The sequence below is a fragment of the Durio zibethinus genome, chromosome 17 (assembly GCF_047325235.1).
Source record: "Durio zibethinus cultivar Kanyao isolate XHJ-2024 chromosome 17, ASM4732523v1, whole genome shotgun sequence".
NCBI classification, from domain to species: Eukaryota; Viridiplantae; Streptophyta; class Magnoliopsida; order Malvales; family Malvaceae; genus Durio; species Durio zibethinus.
This window is the reverse complement of record NC_143178.1, coordinates 11700655-11718509: the sequence shown is the minus strand read 5'-3', so window position 1 is coordinate 11718509 and position 17855 is coordinate 11700655. Positions and strand designations below refer to the sequence as shown.

The following is a 17855-nucleotide window of genomic DNA, read 5'->3' as shown; positions in this document are numbered from 1 at the left end:
AATGAGAAGCAAAAAATGCAAAAACTCAAGGTGCAAGTTGAAACCGAAAGTGAAGAAAATCTGGAAATTGAATTTAAAGTTAATGATCTAGGTCTAAATGATGCAAAATTAACAGAGCATGAGTTGGAAATTAAAAGAGCATATAAAGAACTGCAATAGAAACTAATTTAAAGATCAGAAACTAAAGGAAAATCGCAAGAAATTACTAAAACAAATCAATGTAGAAACTAAGTTGCATCAGAAATTTACTAATTCAAGGAAAGAAAAAGCTAGATCTAGAAATTTATAAGGAGAATGAACTGAAACTGAGCTAAGGTAAGACTCATCAACAAGTTTACCACCAAATTCAATAAAGAAATTGCATCATATAAGAAGAAATCCAACTCATTGAACTAGCAAACAATACACAAATCTGGAAAAAAAAAAAAAAAAAAAACAGAGCATATTCAAAGAAATTTGTTGAAGTGGCAAGTAAATTCATGAAAATAAATACAATCAATTGAAAACTAAAAATTAAATATGTAAAGCTAAGAGTGTGAAATGAAAAAGAAGTAAACCAAAAGCCAAGAAGGAGAGTAGATCCTTGCTATGCTGTCACTCATGCAAAGAACTAATCTATCGATTGAGTTTAGTAGTGACTTTGAAGAATTTTCTGTACTTGTGTAGATGAAATTTGAAGCTAATTTTTTCCAAAATTAAAGATTTATGAGTTAAGAATCTAAGAAAAAAATTGGATTAAAGATCTACGAGTTAGGAATATAAGAAAAAAATTTAGCTAAAAACAAGCTAAAATTCATCAAGAACTATCCAAAAACCACAAAGAGATCAAAACTGTAAATTTTAAAATAGATTTGAAGAACACATGAATTCAATTGAAATTGAATGCAAAAGTGTGAGAAATACATTGAAAATTGATGCAAAAAAAGTAAATTTAAATGGAAAATAAGAGAAAATTGGCTGCCAAACAACCTTATTTTGAAGAACAAGAAAATAAAAGTGTAGAAAAAAGTAAATGCAGAAATTTAAAACTAAAATCTAAAAATCTATCTAACAACCCTGCACTCTCCCTTATTTATAGGCAAATGGGAGGTGCCTCAACCCCTAAAATATCTTGCAAAAATATCTAGATATAGACATTCTTCTAGATCCTTCTTCCTCCCTTCTCTCATAGCTTGTGCATACTTGTTTGGCTTTTTAAGCTCTTCCTTGTTTTCAAGCCCTCTTCTCATGAACCTTTGCGCTCTAAGAAATCAAAATAATGATCAATAAGAAGCCTTCATTTCACCAACTCAGCAGCTCCTAATGGCCTTCTTTGAATTGGCAAAAGTGGTGCCAAGATGCATGCGATCACATAAACCTTGCTTCCATTGTGCAAGCTTGGATTTTCTTCCTTCTCTTTTGGTGCTAAATGCACACACTTCCTCTTCAATTTTCTGCCACAATTTCAAGCCATAAATAAATCAATTTGACATTATAATGGTTGGAAAAATTCTGGAAATTAATCAACTAAAAATTCACTTTCAACTCCATATTGCATTACCTTTCAAGCATGTATAAAGATACTAGAAATGTACTAATGCAAAATTGAGCTAAGAAAGATAATTCTGAATTAAAATTATGAGAATTGGGACTTAAAATAAAGTTCCATGAAGTTCATTTAAGCTTAAGAAATCATAGAAGCAAAGGTAAGAAGAACTCCCATAATAGGCAATGAAGCACAATTATACTAGCTGTGACCTTTGCTATCTTTTACCACCATAAATTCTCCAAATTGAGTCCAAACTGTCCAAAATTTCTCATTTTCTATATTTTTACCTACACATGAGACAAATATGCATTTAGGAGTACTTTTGTGAAGATTCTTAAGGAATAAACCAAAATACAAGAGAAATTGCACTAAAAATGAGTAAGAAAATGCTAATACTTTAATTCAATCACCTGTTCTTCTCTACCCAGATAATATATATGTAAGCTCCCTATGCTATTCGTATTATTACAGAAAAAACAAACCTACAATATATGTTTTCATATTGCCTTTTGAGTATGTGCAACTGAAAAAAATATGATTCCTGCTCTATTTCTCTAACTTACAAAATACACAATCCTCATCCACTGTCATTCCCCACGATTTCAACCCGTCTTTAGTAGGAAGCATATTAAGAATATCCATCCAAGGTACTATGGCATGTTTAGGAATATGCAATGTACACTAGAGAAGTTTATGCCAATTGACCTTCAGTTGCTTAGTTCTTATCTTTTCCCACACTCTTGCAGCAGAGTAGCTTGCATCACTTAACCTCCAACAACCCCATTTCCTGACTGCATTAGGAATCTGGAAGTGACACTCTTCTGCTTAAACAGTTTCTTCATGCCTCAACTGTAGCTTGGCTTAATAGGAATCTCTCATATACTGTTCCCCTTAAGTACATAGCTTCTTATCCCTGCTATCCACAGCGATCTAGCCTAGGTATAAATGAACCAAAGAAGGGTAAGAACACAAGCTAGATTTCAAATTTCTACTTCCTTTAAGCCTAGCCCTCCTTTGGACTTCGGTCTGCAAATGACTTGCTAGCGAACACGGGCCCCCTTCAAAATGCATGTTTGGCCTTTCTAAAAGAATCTTAAGCATAGCTCCATGATCTCCTCGATTATATGCTTACGTAGGATGAAATGCCTGCACCAATAATTGTGAAGGCTAAATATCACAGACTGAAGTAATTGCAGCCTCCTAGCGTAAGATAGGTGCTTTATCATCCAACTCTGCATTCTTGCTATAGTTTTTTCAATTAATGGTGCACAATCCTTATTGGTAGCCTAAGGGTGACCCATGGCAAACCAAGGTACCTAACAAGAAATACTTCGAGCTTGAACCCTATTACCCTCGTATCTCTTCCAGTTCAGCACTTGATACTCTTGTGCAAAATAATTCACTTTTTGCAGAATTCAATAGCAATCCACAAAATGAATAAAATAGTTTTAGTATGTTTTGGATAATAATAACTGAGTCTAGGTTCCCTCTAGTGAAGATAATTAGGTCATTAGTAAAGCTTAAATGTGTCAATCCAACCTTTTTAGAATTTAGCTGATAGGAGAAAACACCACGAGTAGCAGCAAGATCCAATAGGCTAGATAGCACATTCATTACAATGACAAACAAGTAAAGGGACATTGGCTCCCCTTGCCTGACTCCCTCGTTTTTTTTCAAAATATATAACTAAGCCACCATTAATGGACAATGAGTACTTTAATGTAGTAAGGCAACTATTTATCTAACCAACAAATTTCTCAAAAAACTGCATTTTCTCTAGAACCAATATCAAGAATGCCTAATTCACAGATTCAAAGGCTTTCTTCAGATCAATTTTTATAGCACATCTAGATGAAAGAGTGGTTTTCCCATACCCTCTCACCAACTCTTGCACTATTAAAACATTTTCAGTTATACTCCTTCCCTTCATGAAGGCACTCTGACTATTGTTAATCAAAGTTGGCAGCACCTGCTGCATCCTGCTAGCAATGATTTTAGTGATGGCCTTATAAATAATTGAACAACATGATACTGGTATAAATTCTGAGATACTAGTTAGAGACTGACATTTAGGCACCAAAGCAATAGCTGTTGAGTTGAACGCTGAAAACATTTCACCATGCTGAAAAAAAATCTGTTATAGCCACAGTGACATCTTTTCCCACTATGCTCCAAGCATTTTTAAAGAAATGAGGATTATACCTATCAGGCCCAAGTGCTTTCTCACTATTCTACAAGAATATGGCCTTACGTATTTCTCCTTCGGTGGCATTCTGTGATAACATAGATTTCTACTTTTCAGTTAGAAAGGCTTGAAGTATGCTAGCAGTAACTCTTGAGAACATCCTTCCACCTCTGTATCAACCGCAACCAACAACTTGTTAAAGAATTCCACTGCCACCTTTTTTATCTGTGTAAATGTTTCTAGCCAATTGCCTACACTATCATACAATACTTTTACGGTCCCCTTCTTTTGTTTAAAAGTCATCATTTTATGAAAAAAGTCAGTGTTTTGATCCTCTTCCTATAACCACCTTATTCTGGACTTTTACCTCCACAAGCGTTCTTCTGTTTTCAATAATTCTTGCAGTTCTAGTGACAATGCGTTCAGCATTTTAGCATCTGCTGTAGCTGAATTAATTAAATTTGCAACTTGCACCCTACTAACTCCTCTCTCCTTGCTTTGAAATTTTCCCTAATAGCTCCATATTGCAGAATATTGAATTTTTAGGACTAGCTTCCTGTATGGAATGGCCATTGGCTTATCATTTATTGGTTCCTTTCAGGATTCATCAACTAACTTCAGAACATCCTGGTGCTTTGTCCAGAAGTTGAAAATTTTGAATGGCTTTGGAAAGGATTGCCTCAGTACATTCACATTGGTCATGGCTAAACAATGATCAGATACTTCTGGTGGCAAAAACTCCACATATGAATCTGACAATTGAGTAAACCAAAAATCATTTATTAAAACTCAATCCATTTTCCTGTAAATAGTATGGTTACTTCATGTAAACAAGGGTCTTGTGAAAGAATGATCTATAGTAGCTACTGTGGAAAAACACTTATTTACAGCTGGTTGTAATCTTGTAATCTGTATATTTATATTTGTATCTCTAGAATTAAGTATTTGTATCCCTAGAATTAAGGAAGATTTAGTTTCCTAGTTTAACCCCTAGTTAGTTGTATATAAACCTAAGATTCTTGTATAATTCATATAAGCAGTTTTTCAATATACATTCAGTTTCCACATGATATCAGAGCTTTAGGCTCTTCTGGGGAAGCAAAATTTTCAGCCTTCATTGCTGACTTTTTTAGGCCTTCATTGCCGAATCCTGTTTAGGCCTTCATTGCCGAACCCTTTCAAAGAAAGATATCACTACACCTCAATTTGAGAAAATGTTAACTGGGAAAATCACTAGAGTACTACAGATGTCTCAGAAACAAGGAGAGTTCAACAGAGAAGAGATTGAAAAGCTGAGAAACTTATTGAAAATCCTTGAAAAGCCTACTATGGTATGTTCTTTGGGTAAAGTTTCTAGTTCAGGTAAAGCTTCTGGTTCTCATGGATTAAATGTCTCGGCTAAGCCTATTACGAGTTCTTGGGTCATTGACTCAGGAGCCACAGACCACATGACACATTCTTCACAAAAGTTTAGTACATATAACCTGTGTCCTAGTAATAAGAAAATTGTTGTTGCTGATGGTTCACTTACCACAGTGGCAGGATTAGGAGATGTTCAAGTTAATCCCTCGTTTGTTCTAAAAAATGTTCTTCATGTTCCTGGATTATCTATTAATCTGATATCTATACAAAAACTTACCAGATATATGAATTGCAAAGTAACTTTTTATCCCTCTTATTGTGAATTTCAGGACCAGAGTTCGGGGAAGATGATTGGACTTGCTAAGGAGAAGGATGGACTATACTATCTTGAGACATCAAATAGCACAAGTAGTATCAAAAATAGTTTACCTTTGTCATTTCTTTCTGAAAAATCTTCCAATAAAGACAAAATTTGGCTTTATCATTTTCGTCTTGGACATCCTTCTTTTGGATCCTTGAGAAACATGTTTCCTTCTTTGTTCAAAGGATTAAATGTTGAAGATTTTCATTGTGATATTTGTGAATTTGCAAAACATAGACGTGTGTCTTTTCTAATCAGTAACAAAAGAAGTTCTACTCCCTTTTACTTGATTCATAGTGACATTTGGGGTCCCTCTACAATTCCTAATATTTCTGGTGCGAGATGGTTTGTTTCATTCATAGATGATTGTACTAGGGTCTCTTGGGTTTTTTTACTTAAATCCAAATCAGATGTGAATAGTGTGTTTTTAAGCTTCCAAAACATGATCCAAAATCAATTTGGAGTGAGAATCAAGAGATTTAGGTCTGATAATGCAAGAGACTACTTCAACCATAGTCTATCCACCTATTTTCAAAAAGAGGGGATTATCCATGAGTCATCTTGTGTTAATACTCCACAGCAGAATGGAGTGGCAGAGAGGAAAAACAGTCATTTACTAGCCACAACCCGAGCCTTTCTTTTTCAAGCAAATGTACCTAAATCTTATTAGGGGGAAGCTGTTCTCACTGCCACATACATTATAAATAGGTTACCTTCAAGAGTTTTGGGATTTAAAACTCCTATGGAACTACTCTCACAATTTTATCCCAACCTCAATACCACAAACAATCTCACACCTAGGATATTTGGTTGTACATCATTTGTTCATGTTCACAGTCATAACAGGGGAAAGTTGGATCCAAGAGCGATTAAGTGTATTTTTGTGGGGTATTCTTCAACTCAAAAAGGATATAAGTGCTATCATCCTCCTACCAAAAAATTCTATGTGTCTGCAGATGTCACTTTTGAAGAAAATAAACCATTTTTTACTCAACCTTATCTTCAGGGGGAGACTTCATTCATGGAAGATAAGGATAAAGACTTCTTTTTGCTTGATTTGCCCCCTTCTTCAACATTTACACCCATTAATTCTTCTGAGTCGAAACCTGTTTCTGCTGAGCCCAAGTCAAACACTGAATTTGAGTCTGAACCCATTCCAAATACAGAAGATGTGACAAAGGATAATATTATTCTTGATTCTATGAAGGAATTACAGGTGTACTCAAGAAGGAAAGTTCCAGATCCTGAACCAGTGCCAGTCCAAGAGCCTGATCCTAACTCTGGAAATGAGGTAACTACAGTTTTTGACTCTGTTTCTCAAAATGAGCATGAATCTCCTAAAACTATAACCAGTGATTATGATTTGCCTATTGCCATTAGGAAAGGAACCAGAGAATGTACCAAGCATCCACTATACCCAATATCTAATTTTGTGTCATTTGAAAAATTCTCACCATCCCACAAAAATTTTCTTGTGAGCCTAAACACTATTTCTGTTCCAACTACATTATCCGAGGCATTATCCAATGAGAAATAGAGGCAAGCCATGAAAATAGAAATGGAGGCCTTAGAGAAAAATCAGACATGGGAACTGGTAGAGTTGCCTAAAGGAAAAAATTCAGTGGGGTGTAAATGGGTGTTCACCGTAAAATACAAGGCAGATGGTACTGTTGAAAGGTATAAAGCCAGGTTAGTGGCTAAGGGCTACACTCAAACTTATGGAGTGGATTACCAGGAAACCTTTGCTCCAGTTGCCAAGATGAATACAGTTAGAATTTTGTTATCATTGGCTGCAAATTACAATTGGCAGCTTCAACAATTTGATGTAAAGAATGCTTTTCTACATGGTGATTTGGAAGAAGAAATATATATGAAGGTTCCACCGGGATTTGAAGGTCATCTAGAAGCAAACAAAGTATGCAGGCTAAAAAAGGCTTTATATGGCCTTAAACAGTCTCCTAGAGCTTGGTTCGGGAGATTTGCCAAAGTGATGCTAGTAATGGGATATAAACAGAGTCAAGGAGATCACACATTGTTTATCAAGCACTCTGATTCAAGGAGAGTCACAGTTCTATTAGTGTATGTTGATGATATAATTGTAACTGGAGATGATGAAAAAAAGAGAGAATCTCTAAAACAGTGTTTGGCTAGAGAATTTGAGATAAAAGAGCTAGGGAGATTGAAGTACTTCCTAGGAATTGAAATAGCTCACTCACGGCATGGTATTTTTATCTCACAACAGAAATATGTGATGGATCTTTTGAAGGAAACTGGGAAGCTTGCATGTAAACCTGCAAATACCCCTATGGATCCTAATCATAAAATTGGAGAAGCTAATGAAGATGCTGCTGTAAATAGAGAGATGTACCAAAGATTAGTTGGAAGACTCATTTATCTCTCACATACTAGACCTGATATAGCATATGCTGTGAGTGTGGTAAGTCAATTTATGCATAATCCTAAAGAAGTGCACCTACAGGCTGTCTACCGTATATTGCACTATTTGAAGGCCAATCCTGGGAGAGGTATCTTATTCAAAAGAAATTCGGGGTTAGTTCTAGAAGCATATACAGATGCTGATTATGCAGGTTCAGTAACTGATAGAAGATCCACCTCAGGCTATTGTACTTTCTTAGGTGGTAATCTTGTGACTTGGAGGAGTAAAAAACAGAATGTGGTGGCAAGATCAAGTGCTGAAGCAGAGTTCAGAGCAATGGCTCAAGGGATTTGTGAACTACTATGGTTAAAGATTATCTTAGAAGACTTGAAGATCAAGTGGGATGGACCAATGAGACTCTACTGTGATAACAAGTCTGCAATAAGCATTGCTCACAATCCTGTACAACATGACAGAACAAAACACATTGAAGTAGACCGGCATTTCATAAAGGAGAAACTAGACAGTGGGTTGATTTGTACACCTTATGTATCAACCAAGGGTCAACTTGCAGATGTGTTGACTAAAGGTCTCAGCAGTGCAACATTTCAAGGAATTATTTCCAAGCTGGGAATGGAAAACACCTATTCACCAGCTTGAGGGGGAGTGTGGGAAAACACTTATTTACAGCTGGTTGTAATCTTGTAATCTGTATATTTATATTTGTATCTCTAGAATTAAGTATTTGTATCCCTAGAATTAAGGAAGATTTAGTTTCCTAGTTTAACCCCTAGTTAGTTGTATATAAACCTAAGATTCTTGTATAATTCATATAAGCAGTTTTTCAATATACATTCAGTTTCCACAGCTACTTTATTCAAGCATTCTTGAGAATCAGTTACACCTAATCCAGCTACTTGGGAACCATTATAATCTAAGCTTTATGTAGGATAAGATACCAAATTGGAATCACCAGCCAAGATCCATGGCCAACTAGCAACCTTGCTTTATAATGACAGCAAGTGTGGCCATAACCTCCTTTTTCACCTTCATTATTGCTTCCATATATAGCTGAAAAATAAAACTTTTGAGTACCATATAGCACACCACACGTTAAGCTTTGATCTTTTGCTTCCACCATGTCCACTTTTAGTTCAGACTTTCACATCAACCCAATTCTACCCTTATAAGCATATAAGTAATTATGAAAATTGGACCATCCTACAAAATGAGTACTTACCACTTGCTACATATTATTTTGCTTTACTTTAGTCTCCAGCAAACAAGCCTTTTCAACTTATAACCTTTTAATCCTCCCCATCAGCTCCTCATCGTTCTGACTCATCTCTATGTCTTTCTCCCACTTTTTGACCATTTCCGGTATAGCAAATCTGTTTGCAGGTACAGCCTTAGATTGCATTCATTCCTTGGCCTAGCCCTCTCAGGGGAAATTTATATTTTGTTCTATTTATCACATTTTGTGATTCATTTCCAGTTTCCTTAGTAGTTCCTTCACTTGGTTGACAAACCTTAATAGCTTAAGTGATAGGCTTTTGCAAGCATGCCTTATCTATGTGGCAAAATCATTTGTAGTGCTGGCACTTTGGCAGCATCCATGGGACTTCAACTGAAATAGAAGTAATATTGCCATTGCGAAGCATTACATCAATATACCAAGGAATGTCCATATCCAACTCAGCATCTACACAGATCTTGGCATAAGCAAGCCATTCTTGATTTGTCGTTATCTTATCCATATACAATGGATTACCTAAAGCACTGGCATTGTAGCTCAATCTCTTTTTAGTATACAACTTTAATGGAATGTTACCCAAAATGTTACCCAAATGAATCCAGATAGGTCATCTGTTCATCTGAACTCCAAGGTTTTCATGCCTGGCTCTTACTACCTTACTAATAGTCTTATTCTATATATGACATGGGCCTGATTCAAGAACCATTTTTCGATCTTGTTTAGAGGTGAACTACAGTGAGAATAAATTCTCACCAGCAGGTTTGATGTTCATAAGCCCCTCTTTCCCCCATATCATATTGTCAAGCTCATTGAAACTGGCTGAAATCAGGGACCCTAGCTATAAATTGTGCCACCAGCGAGCTCTGCCCTTGATAGACTCTTTTTTCAAATGCTTCATCTGAAGGTTTGACTAACACCTTTCTGTTATCTCTCTATGGTGGATAAAATTGCAAAAATTGGTCTGTCAATGCCACAAACAGCTTTCTCCAATCTCCTGCAGTCTTTTGCACACTCCTCCCATTTGCTGCACAAATAATCCCTTCTTCTTCCCTACCACCTTGTGTAGAAGAAAGTTTGCCAGGAGATAGCTTCCTTGAATCCATTCCTCTTGAACTTACTCTTCCCAGATCAAACGAGAATCAATCAAATAAGAAAATCTAAGAATCTATACAACAATGAATAAAAGCAATAGAAAACACAAGAAAATTAGCAGTTAGTGCACGAAAATTGATGGTTAGGCAAGAAAGTCATTGATTAGGCGAGAAAATCCTTTGCTTAAGAATGTCCTACTAACATGAGCTGAGAGCATTTTCTTAACATGCACCTTCTTTTTTAAAGACAGACTTGAACAGAAAGTTATTCCACCAACTTATAATGTGACCATTTATAGTCTATTGCATGCTATATATTCACTCACAATATAATTATATGAAGTCATTAACTCTAGGAAATTAATGAGAAAACCAACTATCCAACTTAATGTATAGTCAGATTATTTAGTCATAGCTACCTATGGTAAATTAAATAAGTCACGACATTCAATACTTTCCATGATAAGTGGAATTATTCTCTAAAATGACAAAAGGCATATTACAGGGAAGCACAGCTTTATAGTATTTCTTAACAATAGCCAGCTGAGTTGCCTCACTTCACTTATAATTTGCATAAACCTTAATAATTAGTACTTGGTGCACCATGTTTGCAATTCTATCTTTCAAAGTAGCAAGCACAACTGCCTTGAGACAGAATAACTAAGATAAATGGAACTTGTCCATGATTTCTGGTTCATACAAGTAATGAGGAACATCCACCACAAGTTGCATCACCACAATCAGCAACACATCCTCCCCATAAAAATTTGTATAACCTAAACTAGTTTTCTCCTTGGATACACCCATTTGCACAAGAGAAAATTATGGCTAAAACCAAAGAAAAGGTGAGCTGATGGGCACAAAAGACTGCGAAAGCAACACCAATCCCACCATAACAACCTCCATCCTATCAATAATTACTTTCAGTTCACTTACCATGTTCTCTTTCTCTCTCTGCTTCCCCAAGTCTTCAGCAGTGGTATTGGTGGATGGTGGTTCTCCGTGAGTGAAATGAGCATTCCAAACTGAGACATTGAGTTTTCTTTTATATTTGCTAATAGGTCAGCAACTTAGCAAAGCCAAAATAATGATAATAATTAAAACTTCCTTCTAATCTCTCTATATGGGCTTGACGTGCTTTATCATGACTCGTGCTTATGTTTGCATTTAGCATCAAAAAGCACATGTGCTACTATGTTTTACTAAATTTGATGAAGTTTCTGAATTTTGAGAAAAGTATGGAACCCCACTAGTAATTCAAAAAACAAAAAAAATGGAGAAGCATAGCATTAAAGATAATTACATGTCAATTCATCACTTTATTCACATTTTGTTAACAGAGAACAAGCAACATAATATACAATAACTTCCTCCATATTACACAATGATAAAGCTCAAACAAACATCTTATAGATGAAGGAAAAATGTATGACTGCAAGTCAATCAAATGCAGAACAAATTTTAAAGAGAAAATTTAAGCATGGTTTAACATTATATGTTGGAGTTGTATTATATTTGGCATTTGATATATAGAATGTTGAATTCATAGAAGTTAGAAGCAGCTCAATGTATAATTCAAATGTTTGTAGAAGTTAGAATGATAATTTTCAGCAACATTAAAAGAAATGACCCTTTCATCATCTCATTTAGAATCTAGCTAAAGCACATAGCAAGTCATAGCCATTTTATTTAACAAATTGTGTGTGTTTTTGTGTTAAAAGGAGAGAGATGGTGCCGACATAGGTTACACTAGTTAATTTTATTTTCACAAGACGAAACCATTCATAGAGAGCTTTACTTACTTATAACCTAAGACATGGTCCCAAATAGAGCACAACATGCTCTTTGCCTTATGATTAAGTTCTAGTTGTTATCAAACCCTTACTATGAGCTATATGCTAATAGTGCATGATCAAATACATGAAGAGGAAATCATGGTAGCATACAACTAAATAACACATTTCACAAAAGGAAAACTACAATAAATAAAAGTTTAGATTTGACCATGTCCTTTGCAAATCCTTCTCAACTGAACCACTTATTCTAACATTTTCTTGTTGGCATCCACCTGCAGAGAAATCAAGCCAAGATCAAAACAATGAGAAATTATTTCTATTGTTATGGCACATATCTATGAAAAACAAATTTCTAAGAGTATAAACACCAAAATTGTATTTTACCTGCTCAGCTAAGAATTTGCCTTTAATAAAATCTGTCAACTACACATCATGGTTCTGTTGAGCCACCTGTTTGTCAAAGCCTTGACCATTAGTTCAAAGAAAATTGCTTGCTATCATCTTGGAAACTTCCAAAATGTAAAATAACATGGCTATTTAACATGGTTCTATGCAATGATTTCATAAACGTAATCAATGATAGTATAGACCTTAGACCTTTTCAACACATTGAAAATCAATGGTCAAAAGTGCAAATAGGAAAATCGTATAGCAAGAAGAGTGAAAGAGTGAGAGAGAAAGAGAAAGGGAAGTCTTACTATGTACAGGTTCAAGAGCTTTTCATTTGTTAGTTTATCCAGAGGGACAAGGCAAGCTCCATTGCTGAAACGAGGAATAAGATACAATCAGCTTCAACCATATATACCATACTAACACATAAAGCTCATTTTTGCTACTTTTGACTTATTCGACATTATCATGCACACCTTTTGATGGTATTGGCCAAAACAAAAATTGTTTGACACATTGCTTCAAGAAATTCAATAAGATCATCAAATATAGGTATATTCAATAGCTTTTTAAACAACCAACTCAGTAAAACACTTCTATTTAAAAACTAACAAATTTGAACTAAGGGAACTAACAATGGAATGAGCTTATCTAGCTTCCTAATTAAATGAGGGATAGATCCTCTGAGAGTTACTTAAGATATCCCTACAAATTCATAAAACAATGCAAGCATAATTAAGAACAAAACACTTGGTCTATCTACCATTCGAGATCACATTTATTAGCAAGAGAAACAACTTACATGTTATGAAGTGAAGATAGGTTCCCCAATACAGTTAGAGTTAATCTGCTTACGTAATTACCCTGCAAGCATCTATGGAAGGGAACATATTACAGTAAAATAAAACAATTAACACATGTAATTTCAAAATCAATTTTTCAATACCAAACCAAGAGAACCTTGAAACCATATGGTACTTCATATTTACATATTAACTAGTTTGACACCACAATGCCATTTCTTCAAAAAAATAACTACAAAAAATAAGATATCAAGTACATCCAAACAATATTTAGCCCAAACTAAATAAAACTTTAGTAAGTTTTAAGGGAAAAGTAAGAAATATTAGTCCGCTTTGCTTATACTTAAATAGTTGCTTGATATAATACCACGAAATTAAACATAAACAAAAGTTCAACGAAGGAGTTTACTCACCTAGCTAAGCTCAGCCTCCAAATAGATATCAGTTGGCCTAGTGATTGTACCGACCCACTAAATATCAAGATTCTGTCGCAACTCGTGAAATGGGGTGGGTCATACAGGGGAAGTGCAACTCGTGCAAAGGGGCGGGTGCAGGTAAGGGTGGCAGTCTGCTAAGGTAAGGAATGGCGCAAGCAGATGGGCAAAGGGGAGTAGGGGTAGGGACGTTGTCAGACGGTTTGGGAAAAGGGGGTCGAGGGAGCTGTCGAATTGTTTAGGGAGAGGGGCTAAAAATGGGAAAGAAATAAGAAATAAGAAATTGGGTAAAAATTTAAGGGACGTATAATTCGAGAAATTTTAGATTTAAAAAAAAAAAATTTCTCAACGAATGAGAGATTCCTAACAATAGATAATTTCTTTCATCATGAGAATATTAAATTTTTGTATATGATTTATAAAATATTAGATTACGTAATAAAAATTTTTTATTATAATATTATTTATTACATGTGAATAACATGTTGTAAGCATTTTAATTATCAATTAATGTTATTAAAATTAAATTTGTGAGAACTATTAAACAATAAAAAAAAATTATTTTTATTATGTTTAAAATAAGGTTGTATATTATTAATAAAAAATATATAATAAAATTTAAAGACAACTTTTTTTAAAAATATAAACATAGTTTGTGAGAAAATAATTGATTGACCCAACCACTACATTTTTGTTATATAAACATAGTATTTGTTACAAACACAATGTTTCTATGACAATAAATGCAGCAATCACTACATTGTTGTTTTATAAACATTGTGTTTGTAACAAACACTAGGTTTTTATGATAATAAACATAGTGTTTAATAAACAACCAATCATTACGTTTTCGTTTATAAAGAAACATACAAGCATCATGTTTTCTATTTGCTAAATGTAATCTTTTAATCAAAGATGAGGTTTGTGGAGTAGGAAACATAGTATTTGACAAGTAAACAAGCACGACATTTTGACATTTACAAACATAGCCTATGTACAAAGACGATAGTTATGCCATTAAAAACATAGTGTTTGACATGTCAAAAAGTTAATTTTACAAACACTACATTTATGAAATGATAAATGTAGTGTTTAGGGTTTCTTTATAAACTTTTTTCTTTAAATTGGTTTACAAGTCTATTGCATCTCTCAATATTTTTAAATCCTAAACCTTACGTCATGGAATCATAGCTATTGCCACGTTCATTACTATCATTACCTCCATTGTTACCATCATTTCCATTGTCGTTGTTTCACATAACAAATAATTTGTCTCCTTTGTTTTTATGTTACGAAACAATATAAATAATAGTATTTGAATATACTATAGTATTGTAAAACATTTCTCTTTTGTTCTTATGTTATGAAATTATGTAAATAATAGTATTCAAATATACTATACTATTGTAAATCATTTTCTCCTTTGTTCTTATGTTATAAAACAATATAAATAATAATATTTGAATATTGTTCTTGTCATTTTGTCAATGTTTGTATTTTATTTGTCTTTTTCCTATTCCATATTTATTGTATAGAATAGTTTATATAATGGATTCTGAAAAACACAAGTCTACCTTAATCGAACATGAAGAAGAACATTTGGTTTACATATCATGTTTGAAAAAAAAAAAAAACCTAGGGACGATCTAAGAGAAAATACATGTTGAGTTCAATACCAATGGCCTGCTATCTTAAGTGGTAGGTCAAAGAGGACTAGCCATATTAGATGTCTAATATAGAAGATGATATCCATTAACTACAACAGTTGATGAAATGTTCTAACAGAGAAAAAGGACTATATATATAGGAATCAATTATGGTAGGCTATCTTAATCAAATTAATATTATTGATTGTTGATGCTATTACTTATGGAATGCAATTACATTATCTTGTTCAAATGTAATAATTTATTCTTTATAAAAGTGCTTTGATGTATCAACTGAGTGTAAAAATGTTGTATTGCTATCTACTAGACTGAAGTTTAAAGATTTTAAAGGCAAATTGACTCAGAAATATATATTACCTAATACTAACAATTTTAAACTTTTGGCTTATCCCCTAGCCTTATATTCAAATGTAACTAGTGATGCAGAGTAAATGAAATTTGTTTTAGCTCAGCAACCAAATGAATTCAGTGTATGCATAACAATATTTTTTGTATAAAATTATTAAAGATAGAGCATTTGTTTTATGTGTTATTAAATTGTTTGTATCATATGTTCTTGATATTATTTGTCGCAAAAAATAAAAGAAGTCCAATAGAAAATAAATGCTCAAAAAAAGTATAACTATTGAGCAACAAGAAAAAGGTATGCAAATATGAAGCATGAACATATAAGTATTTTTTTTATTGTAAATTATATACTAGGTTTTAAGAATTTGAAATTCATTTATATTCAAGTTGCAAACTTATATTTTTATGTAGTTTTAGGAAATATCTGGAACAAGTAACAAAATATTATGGGAGGTTTGAAAAAAGACATATGCATTAAAAACTTGTGAGTGTACTAATGAAGCAACTTAAAAAATGGCTAAAAAGATGGTAAGTTCATATATATCTTGTTTTCTACTTCCCCATTTAGGCATGTTAGTATATCGTATTTATTTACATAAACATTTTATGTTTTAAGACGGCATATCTATAAGATACACATTTGATGAAATTAAATTGATGAATGGTATAGATATGCTGGCCTTAGCTTTTGGTTATAAAGACAGACTTTGCTGTGTTAGGGGTGTTGGGAGCTTTGTTTGCTCAACAAATTATTTCAAAAAAAAACCTAAACCCTGCACATCGAAGATTACTAAATATTTATCCATAATAGCTCAGCAAAATGAATAAATTGCTGAGCCAGGGGTGTTGGGAACTTTGTTTGCTCAACAAATTATTTAAAAAAAAACCTAAACCCTGCACATCGAAGACTACTAAATATTTATCCATAATAGCTCAGCAAAATGAACAAATTGCTGAATTGGAGGCACAATTGGCAACTATAACAATTAACATAATGGGTCAGTCATTTATCGAGAATGTAGGAAATGAATTCATTGATGAAGCTTTTGACTAATCTTTTTCTTCGGTAATACATATTTTGACTTAATTAATTACATTATTTAGTAATTATCATTTGACTTTATACGAATACACTTAAATTTTTAATGTAATAGGTTTTCGAGAATGAGATTATCCAAACTCCACTTGCAGAATCTAGTATGCATGTGCTTCTTAATTATGCAAAACATCAATTAATAGGTGGATCGCTAATAAATGTGAAAACGAAAGATGAAATGTTTAATTATCCATTGGCTTCATAGATTGGGCAAGAAGAGATTGTTAGATTTTGTTCGATGATAAACATATCAGTTGTAGAAATCTTGGTGCACATGAGGTTAGCTTATATATTAATTTAAATATAATAAATATTAATTTGTTTATAGTGTATACCAATATTATAAGTGATTTTATATTTATCATGTAGCTTTTTTTACAAACATTTGAAAGAGAGACAGATGACTTTTCATATAGATTCATTGATCCAAGTCATATATCTAATGATGTAGGCTTTGTACCTGAATGTGCTGGTATGTGCAATGAAAAGAAAATTCCAATACTTTTTTGCACATTATAATCCTGTTTATGAGTTCAATGATTATTTTGTTAATTACTTTACATTGTTTTATACGGATTTACGAATTGTTAAAAGCATTATATTCTAACATTTGAATTGATACTATTTATTCAAGGGTTATTGGTAATTGGTTGTTATTGAATATGTAACCTATATGGTTTACTCTTTTTACTAAAAAAAAAAGTAACCAGAAACCATCACCATAACTAAAAGATATAGTAAAAAGGTACTTATCTTAATTATGTCAAATAATTTCTATTGTGTTTACGGTTTATTTAAGAGTATAATGTTATGTTTACAATTTCTTTTGTATTATTTCAAGGGATTGACAATCTATAATGAAAAGAAGAAAATAACGTGGGTTACATTTCTAGTAAGTTGGTTTAGTTTATTTTTTTCAATTATTTAGGGTTTAATGAAAAACACTTGACAACCTAACAATAATTTGTAAGTTCCTCATCAATCAAAATTTTAAGAACGTGGGTATTATGTCATGTGTTTCATGAAAGAAATAGTTATTAATAATTTTATGAATACACCAAATAAAATTTGCATAATTTTGACGTACAAATACATGCTTCTATGTGGAATACAATTATGAAATGCATATTATTTATCACTTATTCAATTTTTTTTAGTGTAT

General features: G+C 33.2%; 1 long non-coding RNA gene across 2 annotated transcripts; it reads right to left on the bottom strand.

Moving 5' to 3' along the window:
- Window positions 1-838: 838 nt before the first annotated feature.
- Window positions 839-13822, bottom strand: LOC111281965 (uncharacterized). Of its 2 annotated transcripts, XR_002689190.2 has the most exons (7): window positions 13562-13822; window positions 13148-13219; window positions 12654-12717; window positions 12340-12405; window positions 12164-12227; window positions 11096-11184; window positions 839-1433 (listed from the first exon to the last, which is right to left on the bottom strand). It is a non-coding gene; the product is annotated as an uncharacterized LOC111281965 (long non-coding RNA). The 2 variants fall into 2 exon arrangements; XR_002689188.2 differs by lacking the exon at window positions 11096-11184.
- Between the last annotated feature and the right edge of the window lie 4033 nt (window positions 13823-17855).